Source organism: Oreochromis niloticus, linkage group LG3 (genome assembly GCF_001858045.2).
Source record: "Oreochromis niloticus isolate F11D_XX linkage group LG3, O_niloticus_UMD_NMBU, whole genome shotgun sequence".
Classification (NCBI taxonomy): Eukaryota; Metazoa; Chordata; class Actinopteri; order Cichliformes; family Cichlidae; genus Oreochromis; species Oreochromis niloticus.
Window position 1 is genome coordinate 9,534,819 of NC_031967.2, and position 15,472 is coordinate 9,550,290.

Consider the following 15,472-nt stretch of genomic DNA (forward strand, 5'->3'; position numbering starts at 1 on the left):
ATTTTGCCAGAATCTCAGCTTAAAGCTCACAAACTATTTCAACAAGCAGCAAACAGCTAAAACAGTAAATGAGAGCAGCTAAACACACAAAGATGGAAACACAGAGCGTGGATCGTTCACTCGACGGCACGGACATGGACACGCCGTCGGGGCTGAAAGTGGACAGCTCACAGATCCTGAAGCTGCAGGTTTCATCCGTCTCCAACCAAAACTGAGTGAACCAGCAGCAAAAGAAGATCTAAACTCTGCTTCACGTTTGATAAATATGCTCATGAATTCTCTCTGACTTTGGCTGTTACTGCCTGCACAGCTCTCTCTCTCTCAGTGTACTCCAAGAACAGCTTCAAACATCTGTTTCTGCATTTTTCCGTTGATTATTACACACCTCATATTTTAAAAAATGACTTCCAACAGGAAAGTCTGTCTGCTGTTCAACACTGAAGAAATGTAAACTTTTTAAAATGATGCCAAATTGGAAAACACTGAGCTGTGTGTGTAATAAATCCAGAGACGGAACGATGCCACTTTTTTTTGCCCAATATCGATATGAATGCCATATAGTCGATTTTATAATCAAATTGTTTTTTAATATCTTGCTGCATTTTGTATAAGTTCATACTCAAGTTTAAAAAATGTAAACACTAAAGCTGTTCTGTTATACCTGTCTGCAAAAACACACTGCAGCCAAAACATTAGACAATACTGATACTTGTAATTAAACGTTTATCAGAACTTTAAATCTAAATATTTAAAGTAATATTTAAAAGTCATTTAAATGCAATTTGATGAAGATTTTAAAAAACTCTTTGGTTGTGAATAAAGGAAGTGCAACAACAGCACAAAATAATGTTTCTATTGAACAAATAACACAAACAGGTTGTAGAGTGGAGCCTTTTATACTTACAGCTGAACAGAAACAACATCCAAAGTGGAAAGCAGTGCAAATAACTGCAAACAGGCTTCATGACACTCATGTTTGATCAGGATGGATGTCAGTGTGAGCTGTTTCTATCACATTTAACCTCACAATCAATTTTGTCTCATTTCTATACAAAACTTAACACAAGTATGAAAAAAGTGTTTTTGATTGTTTTGTTTTTTGAACCATGAAACGGTTTAACAACACAGTTGTTTCAAAGTCAAACTTGAGTCTGTCCATCGTCCGGTCAAACTGAGCAATAACAGCACACAGACCTAGACAACAGCTCTCTGAAACACCAAACTCAGGTCCTGTTGATGCTGATATACAGTGACACAGTTACATGGGTGATTCATCCTTTTAACTTTATCTTTAAACAGCTGCAGCTTTCACTGACAGCACATGTGGTACTTTAACCTTTGTACTGTTTTCATCAGTTCATTATGGAGTTACTACAAAGAGTGAAGCTATAGGATGATCTGTCTGCTGTCACTGGGTGGTGCTGAGGTCTGAATCTGAGGGCAGCTCCTGTAATCACAACGAGAACACAATCATCACAAACTGAAATATAAAGTGGTCACAACATACAGAGGTGTTATCAGCACTGTTATCAGCAGTGGTATTGAACAAGAAATATTAATGCTTCAAATTATTTCTCTTAAAGGATGTGAGCTGTACAGAGTTCTGCACATGTGACTTTGTGAACATAACTCATGTGACTATAAGAAAACAATTATTACAATATAATGTTTTATATTTGTTTAGATCAGAGTAATAGGCCATCTCACTGCACCGGGGCCTGTGCTGCCAGCTGGATCCATCTGCACCACCCCAGGGCCTGTGCTGCTGGCTGGGGCCATCTGCACCCCACTAGGGCCTAGCTGGACCCACAGGCACCACACCAGGGCCTGTGCTGCTAGCATAAACCAACTGAGCCTCACCAGAGCCTGTGCTATCGGCTGGACCCATCTGCACCACCCCAGGGCCTGTGCTGCTGTCTGGGGCCATCTGCACCACACCAGGGCCTGTACTGCCAGCTGGACCCATAGGCACCACCCTAGGGCAATTGAGATGTCTCTCTCGGACACACCGATCCAGTCTAGACTTGGTCACGCAGCTTCTGAGTTAAACAATATCTTGACAACCAGCCAGTGGGTCAATTTTACATTAAAAGTATGGAGGGGAGTGGTCAAGCAAGCACAACTTCATGAAGAGATAAAACTTCTGAGGTGGCCAGCATACGACCCTGATTTTTGACCTGCCTCCCACGACAGTAGATTTAGACAATGGGTATGGCATGGAATTACTGCTGTGTGTTCAGTTATCGTAAAATCTAAAATTATGGCCTTTGATGCCTTATGCAAGACTTACGACCTCGAGAAACAAGACTTTTTCCGATACTTGCAACTCCGTGACTATATTGGCAAAAGAATAAACAGCTGTGTCCCTGGGGACTTCTCGATTGTCAACATCTTCATTGATGCTTATGACTCTGGGAGTAACAAAGCCCATAAGTAAACTGTACAAGTGTATGACTAAGCTCAAGAGGGACTCAACAATGTACATAAAACAGAAATGGGAAAAAGAAATGGACATTGAGATTACAGAAGATGGGTGGACAAGGATTTGGGAAACACAGTTTACCACAACTAACTCCAACATGTGGCGGGACTTTTGTTGGAAGAACATTATACGCTTTTTCATAACACCTAAACAAAAGTCTAAATTCAGTGCTACACCTGCACTTTGTTGGAGAAACTGTGGGGAAGTCATGGCAGACCACGGACACATATTCTGGTCCTGCCCATCCATACGGCCCTTCTGGATGGAAGTTGTAAAAATAATCACAAAGGTACTGGGATTCAATGTGACTTGTACATTTGCATCATTGTATCTGGGATATTTTGAAGAAGATTTAGTTACAGATGATGTTTATCTCCTGAGAATCCTCTTGGCATCTGCGAAAAAGGCTATAACAAAACGTTGGCTTTGTAAAGACCCTCCCACTATAATACTTTTTACCTCTATAGTGGAAGATATCAAATTGATGGAATGTATGACGTTCACCCTGCGACTTCAGGGAGACTTGGGAAGGAGGCGTTGGAGAAAATGGTTGGGCTTTACACATTGTGGCAGCACTCTTTAATGCATAGAACTTGCAATACCAAAGTATTGATATATGTATGTGTGGATGTGTAGCTGTATACACGGGCATATATTGTCTTCTCATGACCTCATGTTTTGTGTTTTCTGGGGTTTTTTCTGCATATTATCGGTCTGTCACCACTGAGAACCTAAATAATCCACAGAAGTTCTGGAAAATCATTAAGTCTCTTTCAGTGAGTAAAAGCTCCCACGCTCTACCCACCTATGTTTTTAAGAATTCTGTTCCTGTTTATTATAGGAAGGAGATTATGAATTGCTTTAACGAGCACTTTTTATCTTCTGGCTCTTTGTTTGACTCTCTGAACCCAGTCTCTGTAAAATCTGGCACAAATCTTCCGGTGTACACTGGTCAGCCATTTAACTTTGTTCCTTTCTCTGTACAGGAGGTCTGTAAAGCTCTTAAACTGTTAGATCCTAGAAAATCTCCAGGGCCAGACTTACTAGATCCTTACTTCTTGAAACTGGCAGCTGATTTTATGAGCCTCTCACAACACTTTTCAACCTCACACTGGATACAAATGAAATTCCCTCAGTATGGAAATCAGCTTTTGTTATTCCGCTATTACAAGGGGGAGACCCAGCAGTGTTAACTAATTACAGACCAATATCTAATCTATCTGTGCTGGCCAAAGTTCTTGAAGCTCTTGTGTGTGAGCAGTTAAAGGAGTTTTTACACACCAATGCCATTTTATCTGAATATCAATCAGAGTTGGTTCACACCTATAAATATCTGGGAATCTTAATTGATGACTCGCTCACCTTCAAACCACATGTAGAGAATCTTGTGAAAAACCTGAAGTTAAAACTGAGATTTTATTTTCAAAATAAGTTGTGTTTCTCTTTTAATAAAAAGAAGTGGCTTGTTGCTGCAACATTCTTGCCTGTGCTGGATTATGGTGATATTCTATATATGAATGCTTCTGCTCAATGTCTTCGAATGGTTGATATTATGTATCATGCTTCTCTGAGGTTCATCACTAACCGTAAATTTCAGACTCACCACTGTGAGTTATACTCTCAGGTAGGATGGCCTGCTTTGGTAAGTCGGAGGAACTCTTATTTATACAGTTTTATATATAAGGCGATACCTGGGTTGCTGTCTTCTTATATATGTTCCCTGCTTGCAATGAAACATGCTGGTCGGTATTCTCTTCACCCGCATGGTTACTTGTTGCTTTCTGTTTCATTTGCCCGAACTGAATTTGGTAAAAGAGCTTTTGTCCATTCAGCACCCTTGGCTTGGAACAAACTGCAGAAGGAATTGAAAATGACTGAATTCCTATAGTGCAAAATATGACTGAAGTTTGGTTTACAATAAAAGAAATGATGAATATTAAGAATAATCTCTCTCAGTTTAGTCCTATTTGGGGAAATGCCTTATTTATACCAGGAAACCTGGACGTAGGGTTCCAGGGCTGGGCAGAAAAAGGTGTTAAGAAAGTGGGTGATCTTTTTTGTGATGGAGTAATGGTTTCATTTGAGGATTTAGTTTCAAAATTTCAAATCCCCCAAAAACACTTTTTTAAGTATTTACAAATTAGAAGCTTCATTTCTTCCATGCAAAATCAGTCTCTCAACATTCCTCAGTTAAGTAAGTTAGAGGAGTTAATGGTGAAAAAAGGTGATAATAAAGGTTTAATCTCAATATTCTATAACTGGATTGTCTCTGACTCTCCAGAAACATCAATTTCTAAGTTAGAAGCTTGGAGAAAGGACCTAAATATTAATATTTCTGAGGAGACATGGAAGTTAATTTGCTTAAAATCACAAAAACAATCGATTAATAGTAACTTAAAGTTATTACAATACAATTGGATCATGCAAATATAATAACAGAATTCCAGATACATGTTTTAAATGTGGAGAAGCCCGTGGAACATTTTTCCACTGTATATGGGAATGCAGAATTGTCCGTGCATTTTGGAAGGAGGTGATGAACAAAATAAACCAAATTTTGAATAAAAAGATTGCTTTAGATGTAGAAATGTTGCTATTACATGTGTATTCTAAAAATCTTAAACTAAGAGCCCATCAAATTGAGTTGCATTAAATTGGAAAAAATCAGATCCTCCTGCTATTGGTGCTTGGATAAATTCTTTGGCACAGTGTATGGCAATGGAAAGGAAAGGATAACGTATTTTCTCAAAGACAAGTTAACATATTTCGATGAAATTTGGAAGCCATTTAAAAACTTTATAAAAGAAGTAAAAATCGGACAACTCCTGCAGGAGTGTGGATGAGGAGAAAATTGTTTAGCATGTGCTAGCTATTTCTATTGTCCATGTCTTGAATATGTATAAATGCCACATATTGTACAAATGTACATATATTCTATGTGGTTTTTTGTTTGTTTGGGGGTTTTTTTGGTGTTTTTTTTGTTGTAGGTTTGGAAGAGAGCAGGGTGGGAGGTGAGGGCGGGGGAAAGGGTTCCTATTACTGCAGCATATTACTGGGAAAACAAACCTTTGCATGCTGTTGAAAAAAGCAATAAAAATATTGTTTAAAAAAAAAAGAAAGAAAATGACTGAATTCATTTCATTAAGTGCTTTTAAATCTAAACTACGAATCCTTGAGGCCAAGTCCATAACATGCAACTGTTTCAATTAAATTGTTTGTCATTTTAACTGACTTTATTTTTATTTGAATTTTATTGAATTTTATTTTATTTTATTTATATTCTTTCACTTATGGTTGCATGTGTGTTGTTGTTGCCTGAGTTTGAGTAATTTCTGTAACTGTGAGACACCTGCTGCTGCCTATCTTGGCCAGGTCTCCCTTGAAAAAGAGATTTTTAATCTCAATGGGATCTTCCTGGTTAAACAAAGGTTAATAAATAGGGAAGGATTTGTCTGTGTTTCAGTTTGGCTTAGCTGTAGGCCTGAGAATGTGTGTAATTGTTTAGAGGGAAAGGAATTTATTGACACTGGGGGTATGCTGTCATAAAAGGAGACAGGAAGCTACAGTTGGGGATTGCTGATGCTGATGCTTGTACCTTTAATAAAAACTCATAATTTTTCTAAACTTAGAAGTAGGTTTGCAGGAGACTCTCCACCTTATCTGTAAATGTAAGACAATAAGAGGCCAAAGGCCCAGTGGATGCAGAGTGGGGGTCTCAGTGTTTGTAATATGTTAACTCTGTTTTCTATGTTGTGTAGAGGAATTTGGTGTAGCTTGGGTGAGGAGATTACTTTTATGACCCCCAGGAAGTCACGTATACAGAGATACACACACAGTGCTTTGACTGTTACGACACACCCACACTTACATGCACACTCACTCACGTGCACTCACATAGACACACGGGTACGCGCGCACACAGGCACTCACGTGCTCGTGCATACACACACACAGACACAGAGTTTGCAGCACACCATGGGGGTTTTATGATGGGGTCGCTTCTATAAAGCTGACTGTAACAAACAAAGAGGTGGAGGATCTGCAGAGGGACACCGGCCTTGCACATCTCCCCTTCTAGAAGATGCATGCTTAAATGAAGATGAATAAAGGTTTGTGTGAAAATGACTACTGAGTCCGGTGCTGTCTCTGGATGCTCAAGGAATAAAAACGAACCGGGGTGCAACTGATTTTGTAACACTCATCGACAATAATTCAGACAGTTTTTTAACCTAAATATTTGCTATAAACTCTGTATAAAAAAAACACAGTCAGTGTTAAAAAATTTAATCAGTGGAAAAATTAAAACATTTTAACTTAAGCTGCCAAGAGGAAGTCATTGGTTTCAGTACATAAACATGGGGCTTTGCTATTTGATGAAATTTTCCGGATTAATGAGGAGTTACTGAAGTGCCAGGTTTTTTAAAGTTGGTGTTACTGTCTTTACAGATGTGGAGACTGAAAACATGCTGCTGTTTAATAAGATATTTAATATTCAGCTCTGCACAGGAGCTGCAGCAGGGTGCAGCCTGTTGCTTTTACAGTATAATACTTGTAATAAAAGTACAGTAACGGTAATTAGTGACTGAGCAGCCCGGGGCGTTTCTTTTGATTTCTTTAGTCAGGGTAAATTCATTCACCTGCACAGATTAGCTAAACGAACCCTGACAGCCGAGTGCTCATCTTAGCTAGCTAGGTCTCAGGAGCTAGCTAAGGACGGTAGTTACGGAGTAGCTTACAAACCCATTTAACTTACCGAAAAAGTGCAGTGGGGCCTCGGGTCCTTCTGTCGGGTAGTCCAGTTTACCGAAGAACACCTGAGGCTGTCAGGTTAAAACAGTTGGTCTACCGTCCAAACACGTGGACGGTAGACCAACTGGCCTTCGCGGTCTACGGCCCACGTAGACCGCGAAGGCCGGGTCCTCAGGAGGATGCAGCCCATGAATTTGGACACGACCATTTACTTGGGTCGTGTCCAAATTCATGGACTGCATCCTCCTGAGGACCCAGCCTCCGGGGTCTACGTGGGCCGGGTCCTCAGAAGGTCGGGTAGGCCGGAAGTAAACGGCTGTGAAATTGGACAGTCTAGCCTTCAGATTTGTGTCACCGCTGTCTCGGTGGAGTTTAATAAACTCAGCTGTCTGCTCCTTGATATCTAAAATATAAAAGGACATTGGTGTAAACTCTCGACCGTCTCACACTTCTGCTTAATCAGTTTTCTGTTTGACGTTTATTCAGCTGTGTGAAAATGACCCGGGGGATTAATACAGTGGCTTGCAAAAGTATTGGCCCCCCTTGAACTTTTCCACATTTTGTCACATTAGAACCACAAACATGAATCAATTTTATTGGAATTCCACGTGAAAGACCAACACAAAGTGGTGTACACGTAAGAAGTAGAACGAAAATCATACATGATTCTAAACATGTTTTACAAATAAATAACTGAAAAGTGGGGTGTGCATAATTATTCAGCCCCCTGAGTCAATACTTTGTAGAACCACCTTTTGCTGCAATTACAGCTGCCAGTCTTTTAGGGTATGTCTCTACCAGCTTTGCACATCTAGAGACTGAAATCCTTGCCCATTCTTCTTTGCAAAACAGCTCCAGCTCAGTCAGATTAGATGGACAGCGTTTGTGAACAGCAGTTTTCAGATCTTGCCACAGATTCTCGAGTGGATTTAGATCTGGAATTTGACTGGGCCATTTTAACACATGGATATGTTTTGTTTTAAACCATTCCATCGTTGCCCTGGCTTTATGTTTAGGGTCGTTGTCCTGCTGGAAGGTGAACCTCCGCCCCAGTCTCAAGTTTTTTGCAGATTCAAAGAGGTTTTCTTCCAAGATTGCCCTGTATTTGGTTAATTTTATGACCCAGAAAGAGTAATATTCAAAACTTAGTAGCGGCCGCCATTGCCGGAAACTGGAGTTTGGCTGCGCTATGAATTCTGGGATATGGTGGGCCACGAAGGACACACCCGACCCATCCTTCAAATTCGAAGAAAAGGAGGACGCATTGGTCGGCTGCATTCGGAGGAGTCTATGAATTTGGACAGCCTTCGGCGCGTCGCTGTGACATAATCGGTCTACAAATGCGGCCTCAGGAGGATGCAGCCCATGAATTTGGACGCCCCCTATGTTTACTACTGCATAGACACATTGAATTTCCCACACAAGGAAACGACATTTTGGACAATGTTTTCACCACCCAGAGAGGAGATTACAAAGCCCCCACCACCACCACCACCTCGGTGCCTCTGATCACATCACTGTTATGCTAATGCCAGCATACAGGCCCCTGGTCAAAGTCACTAAACCAGTTCGCAAGCAGGTACGTGTGTGGCCGGAAGGACCTGCAATACTGCTTTTCCACCACAGACTGGGAGATCCTGAAACAGGCAGCCACACATGACAACACCACAGACCTGCAGGAATATACAGAAACTGTCATTGGCTACATCTCTAAATGCATCGATGAGGTCATAGAGACCAGGACCATCACTGTCCGGGCCAATCAGAAACCATCGCTCACAGGTGAGGTCTACAGGCTCCTGAGGGTGAGAAATGCAGCCTTGAGAGCTGGGGATGAGGTGAGCCTAAGAACAGCAAGGGCAAACCTGTCAGGCGGCATTAGAGAGGCAAAAAGGCAGCACTCCAGGAGGATTTTACAAAGCTTCAGTGACAGCAGAGACACTCAGAGGCTGTGGCAAAGGATACAGACCATCACAGACTACAAGCCCACTCCTCAGACCGCTGTTGGTTCCACCACATTACCGCAAGAGCTAAGTGAAATTTTCTCTCGCTTTGAGGCACAGAACTACACTCGAGCACAGAAGACTCCACCCCCCAACGATTGGGTGGTGACACTATCCCCAGACAGTGTGTGGAGATCCCTTGCCAGGATCAACACAAGCAAAGCCCCAGGTCCTGACAACATGCTTGTCAGGACCTGCTGCCATCAGAAAGGAGACTGAAGAGCCTCCCGGCCAGAACCAGGAGACTGAGAGACAGCTTCGTCCATCAGGCTGTCAAGATGCTGAATTCACTCCCTGCTCTCACACACTAACTCCACACCTGCATCCACCTTTTCCCTCTGAACCCCCCAAACATACAAACCCTGAGCCACCACCATTGCCCTTTCACTGACTGCTCCACTCCCACAAATTTACCCACAATCCTAACTCACACTGAGCATGCTCAGAGCTGATTGACCTGACTCTGATCGGAAGCGGCTTCCTGGAATGAACCTTATTATCTAGTATGAGCTGATTCTTATTATAAATCTCTTATTCTCCTCACAGAGCACTGCACTCTCAGCCTGCAGGCTTACTTGTGCTTCCTGGGATGTTAAAAAGTAGAAGTTTAAATGTGTTTCTAATAAAACGCTTTGAAAATAAATGCTTGTGTGTTTAACTGTTGGGGTGAGCTCACTGTAACAGAGGAGGAAATAATCGGAGCCAATTTCAAAGTGTGGATTATGAAGTCTGGTCCATGTCTTGGGGGGACACTCCCACAGGGTTTAAATCTGGAACTGTCCACCATTTGACCCTAGAACTGAAGAAGCTTCTTAGATGAGAGGTGAAAAATCTTCAAGGAAACTCAAAGAATTCCAGATGTGTTTTTCTTTCCCAGCTCCTTAGACTACGGTGACCTGGATGTCTGAGAACCTTCACAGACTGATTTTACAAGAACAACTTGTGTCAAAAATCCCTAGCAGTTTGTCTCTCTCTGTCACACACACACAAATCACTACAGTTACAAATTTTATAACTTAAAAAAAACCAAACAAACCAAAAAACAGAACTGAGCTAAACTAACAAACAAACAAACCTGAGACCAGGTAACATTAAAACCAAACAATAAATGAGCAAAGCAGTACATGATAAATATAGATGACAAATATAAAGTGCAATATAGAAACACTGGGTAAAAAGAAATGAACAATTAAAAAGGAGGATAAAAGATGTGAGCAGTAGTTAAACAGTAGAAATACAATATATAAATATATAATTAACAAATAAATATAGATAATAAAAGAAAGCCAGGTCAGAAAGGTGAGTTTGGCTTTAAAAGCATGAAAACACACTGCTGTCTTCAGGAAGGCTGCTCCAGTAACAGAAAGTCACCTACATGGGGGTTTAGTTCTGACTTTAGGCACAAGTAAAAATAAATAAATAAAATAAACACATCTGTCCAGACAACCTGACAGTCAAAAATATAAACTCAGGAACTTAAAAGGAAAATTGTGCTGACTTTGAACGTGCGCATCAAGATAAACTTACAGATTTAAGAATAAAAAGTGTCAAAAAGTCTGGATCCTTACCTGAGAGTTTCAAGTTTACAGTGAGGACTCTTTAGTCCAACACACAGCAAATCCAATTCTGAATCCTGCAGCTTGTTCCAGCTCAGTTCCAGCTCTCTCAGATGATTGGATGGGGAGCTGAGAATTTCAGACAAAGCTTCAACGCTTCTTTCTGAGAGTTTGCAATATCTCAGCCTGAGGAAGAATGGAGACATATTCTTTTATTCATCTAGCATTATTAAACATATTTGTTCATCGTTTCACTCACAGCACTTTCTTGGATGCTTTGACCACTGGCAGCAGCTTCAAAAATGCCTTCTCTGAACCAGAGTATTTCTCCAGGTCGAACTCATCCAGATCTGATGACAGTAAGATGAAGACCAGAGCCGACCACTGAGCAGGAGACAGTTCATCTGTGGAGACATGTTCTGACCTCAGGGACTGTTGGATCTCCTCCACCAGAGAACGATCATCCAGTTCATTCAGACAGTGGAACAGATTGATGCTTTTCTCTGCAGACAGATTCCCACTGAGCTTCTTCTTGATGTACTGAACTGTTTCCTGATTGGTCTCTGAGCTACTTCCTGTCTGTGTCAACACGCATAGGAGATCCTGATTGGTCTGCAGTGAAAGACCCAGGAGGAAGCGGAGGAACAAGTCCAGGTGTCCATTTGGACTCTTTAAGGCCTTGTCCACAGCACTCTGGTAGAAGTCTTTTACAGTAAGTTTTTTTTGGAAGATTTTAGAGAGAAGAGATTGTTTCTTCAGCAGGTTGACTCCAGAGTTGATGAAGGTCAGATAGACATGAAGTGCAGCAAAGAACTCCTGAATGCTCAGATGGACGAAACAGTAAACAACGTTGTTGAACATGTGGCACTCATCAGCTTTAAAGATCTGTGTGAACACTCCTGAGTACACTGAGGCTGCTGTGATATCGATGCCACACTCTATCAGGTCTGATTTATAGAAGATCAGGTTTCCTTTCTGCAGCTGATCAAAAGCCAGTTTTCCCAGAGACTCATTCATCTTCCTGAATGAATCTGTCTCAGCTCCTCCATCATACTTGATGTCCTTTGTTTTTAGGTGAAATAGCACAAGGCGTAGGTAGAGCTGTGTGAGATTCTTGGGTAGATCTTCACTCTCTTTGTTCTTCATCACAAACTCCAGAACTGTAGCAGTGATCCAGCAGAAGGCTGGGATGTGGCACATGATGTGGAGGCTTCGTGATGTCTTGATGTGAGAGATGATGCTGCTGGCCTGCTCCTCATCGCTGAATCTCTTCCTGAAGTACTCCTCCTTCTGTGGGTCAGTGAACCCTCTGACCTCTGTCACCATGCCAAAACAGTCAGGAGGAATCTGATTGGCTGCTGCAGGTCGTGTGGTTATCCAGAGGCGAGCAGAGGGAAGCAGTTTTCCCCTGATGAGGTTTATCAGCAGCACATCCACTGAGGTGGACTTTCTAGGGTCAGTCAGGATTGTAGTTTTGTGGAAGTCCAGAGAAATTCGACACTCATCCAGACCATCAAAGATGAACACAACCTGGAAGTCTTCAAAGCTGTAGATTCCTGCTTCTTTGGTTTCAGTAAAGAAGTGATGAACAAGTTCCACCAAGCTGAACTTTTCCTCTTTCAGCAGATTCAGCTCTCTGAAAGTGAATAGAAATGTGAACTGGATGTCCTGGTTGGCTTTGTCTTCAGCCCAGTCCAGAGTGAACTTCTGTGTTAGGACTGTTTTCCCAATGCCAGCCACTCCCATCGTCAGCACTGTTCTGATTGGTTCATCTCTTCCAGGTGGGAGTTTAAAGATGTCTTCTTGTCTGATGGTTGTTTCTGGTCTGTCTGGTTTCCTGGATGCTGTTTCAATCTGTCTGACCTCATGTTCATCATTGACCTCTGCAGTCCCTCCCTCTGTGATGTAGAGCTCTGTGTAGATCTGATTCAGAAGGGTTGGGTTTCCTGCTGTAGAAATCCCCTCAAACACACACTGGAACTTCTTCTTCAGGTTTGACTTGAGTTTGAGCTGACACTCAGGGAGAATCTCTGCATGAAGATACAGCAAATGACACAAATGAGAAAACTGCATTCTGGTTACTGTGGTTATGTGTTCAGTTCACTGGACTCTTGGTGTCATAATCTGGGTGAGTCTGAGTAACTTTCCACAGCATCAGCTCTCCTCCCCTGGGTGGAGCCCTCCTCACTCCTCCCTGCTCCTCACCTGTTGGCAATTACTCCGGCAGTATTTATGACCAGCACTCACAATGAACCTTCATCAGATTGTCTGCTTACCATAGTCGGTTCTCTGTCTCACATTTTGTCTTGTGCTCCTCAGCGTGTTTTGCTTAACTCTCTATTCCTGTTTCCTAGTCGGCACCTGGATATATCTTCCAACTCTTGCCATAAGTCACGGCTCAGGATTCTAGCCAGCCACTGCTGGTAAAACTCACTCTTGCAAACTGCCATCCTCACCTGCCTGCCTCCCTGTACACCCACATCTCACTCTGTACCCAGATTTAATTCATCTCCTCCTCCAGCTAATCTCCACCTGCAGCCACGTAAGACCTCTTAGTTAGTCAGTTTTATTTATACAGCACCAAATCAATTCTAGCAACATTTCACATATTACATAAACGACACTATGGAGCCAGTAATGAATAAATATGTAGAATAAATGAAAGAATTTCAAGTATAAAAGTTTTTTTGTTTTATATATTCCTCCAAATAACAACAACAGTCACACAATGTGCTTTATATTGTAAGGTAAAGAACCTACAATAATACAACAGAAAAAACCCAACTATCTTTTTGGGGCCTGAAAACTGAAGGCTCTGCCTCCCATTCTACTTTTAAATACTCTAGGAACAACAAGTAAGCCTGCAGTGTGAGAGCGAAGTGCTCTAATAGGGTGATATGGTACTACAAGGTCATTAAGATAAGATGGGGCCTGATTATTTAAGACCTTGTATGTGAGGAGCAGGATTTTGAATTCTGGTAGTGATGGCCAAATGAAGCTTTGGCCATCACTGAAGCACTGAAGCTTGTATTGAAAAACGGTTCATTACTCGAAGCTTTTCAACACAGTCCTCTCCGGTGACATCTGGTGGCGAAAATTATGAAGAGGAGCTTGAATCTGCAAAATAAAACGGACTGCTTAATTATCACTGCTCACTCCACAGAGTGGAGTTCTCTCTGATATTGGGCCACCGTTGCGTTGCTTTGAACATGTCATTTTTTTTTCCTCGATTGGGGGGCTGAAAAATTTGTAATGCTTATTTGCTTAATACATCTTGATCAATAAACTTTCCTTATGTAAACATGCACCATGGTGTGGCCTTTCTTTGCTTATGACTCCTTGATGTTGGTAAATACAATAAGTGAGCAATATATATAATATACATATGATAATGTACAGCACACTGGAGTATGCTCCTGCTGTGAAGTCCTGCCTCCATCTACTTGCGCATTTAATCACTGGACAGCTGGACAGGTATGTTCATACAAAATATTAGATTAGGCCAATTGTCCTATAAATATTTTTGACCTAGGGGTAGCATTGATTGTGAACTGGAAAGGGAAAATGCTTAGGGGGCTGAGTACGGCTGGGTATCGTCACTGATGTGTAGAATCATTTTGATTCGATACAGGATCCGATTCAATTTGATTGGAATCTGGAAAGTTTTGCCTCAGACAGTCAGAAATATTACAATTCTGATCATTTATCAGTATATATCCATATTTTTGTATCTATTAAAAGAAAGCTGACACTTGTGCGACTTAATTAGAGATGTAAACAGAGAGTTATGAAACCTGCAGCTTCAGAAGCCAGCGAAAGAAAACATAAACACAGCGCGAACCCGCCGACACATCAAAATTTGTTTCTGACGCGTCGGTGTCCGCGCTCTGTGTTTACGTTTGTATGTTTTAGCTGTTTGGTGTTTGACGAAATTTTGTGAGGTTTAACCTGAGATGCTGGCGTTTCAGGCAAAATAACGTTTAATTTACAAATCGACTCAGGATTTTAATGAATCAATATCACTTTATTCAATTTAGAATGGATTGTAATCAGAAAAGCGATAATCAAAACCCACCCCTAACCATGAACTTGCAAAGTAAAAACATGATCTATGTAAGGTAGCCCTTTTGTTATTTTCATTTAAAAAGAGGATTAGTTTTACTGTGCGCTGGCCGAGTCTGTTTCTTTTCTTAGAAATAATTTCTCCTGCCCAAGAGAAAATCCTCTCGCATGGAACAGAAGAGGCTTGAGTGCAGAAACTACACTGCAAGTTGGTAGATATGCAGGTATGCGGTCTTATGGGTCCTGCAGACTATCACCTAAAACAATAAACAAAATGATTTTCTAAAATGTGTAGCAATGTAATTTACGTATAATGTGAAATACATTTTTTTAGTCTTTATTAGCTTTAATTCACATGGAAGTATTTCTAAAGTCATATGCTGTAATGATATTTACATTATGAAAAGATGATTTTGGACATTTCAAGTTTTTCACTTCTGCAGATAAAATGAATTGAGCAAAATCAACTCAAAATCACGCGAATGATTCACTTCCTTATAAACCACTGAATCACTTGTGTTCTAAATGAAGCTTCGGACATCACAGATCACGTGACTCTGGCCAAACGACACAGTGCTTGGAGACATATATATATATATATACTTTTATATATATACTTT

The 15,472-nt window shown here is 41.1% G+C and overlaps 1 protein-coding gene across 1 annotated transcript in view; it reads right to left on the reverse strand.

Moving 5' to 3' along the window:
• Nucleotides 1-11,263, reverse strand: part of LOC109195640 (ribonuclease inhibitor-like) — a gene marked incomplete at its 3' end in the record, with an annotated part of 50,401 nt that extends 39,138 nt beyond the window's left edge. Inside the window, exons 1-2 of the mRNA XM_025906042.1 lie at nt 11,050-11,263; nt 10,803-10,976 (exon numbers count right to left, since the gene is read on the reverse strand). The remainder of the gene's footprint in view (nt 1-10,802; nt 10,977-11,049) is intronic.
• Nucleotides 11,264-15,472: the final 4,209 nt, after the last annotated feature.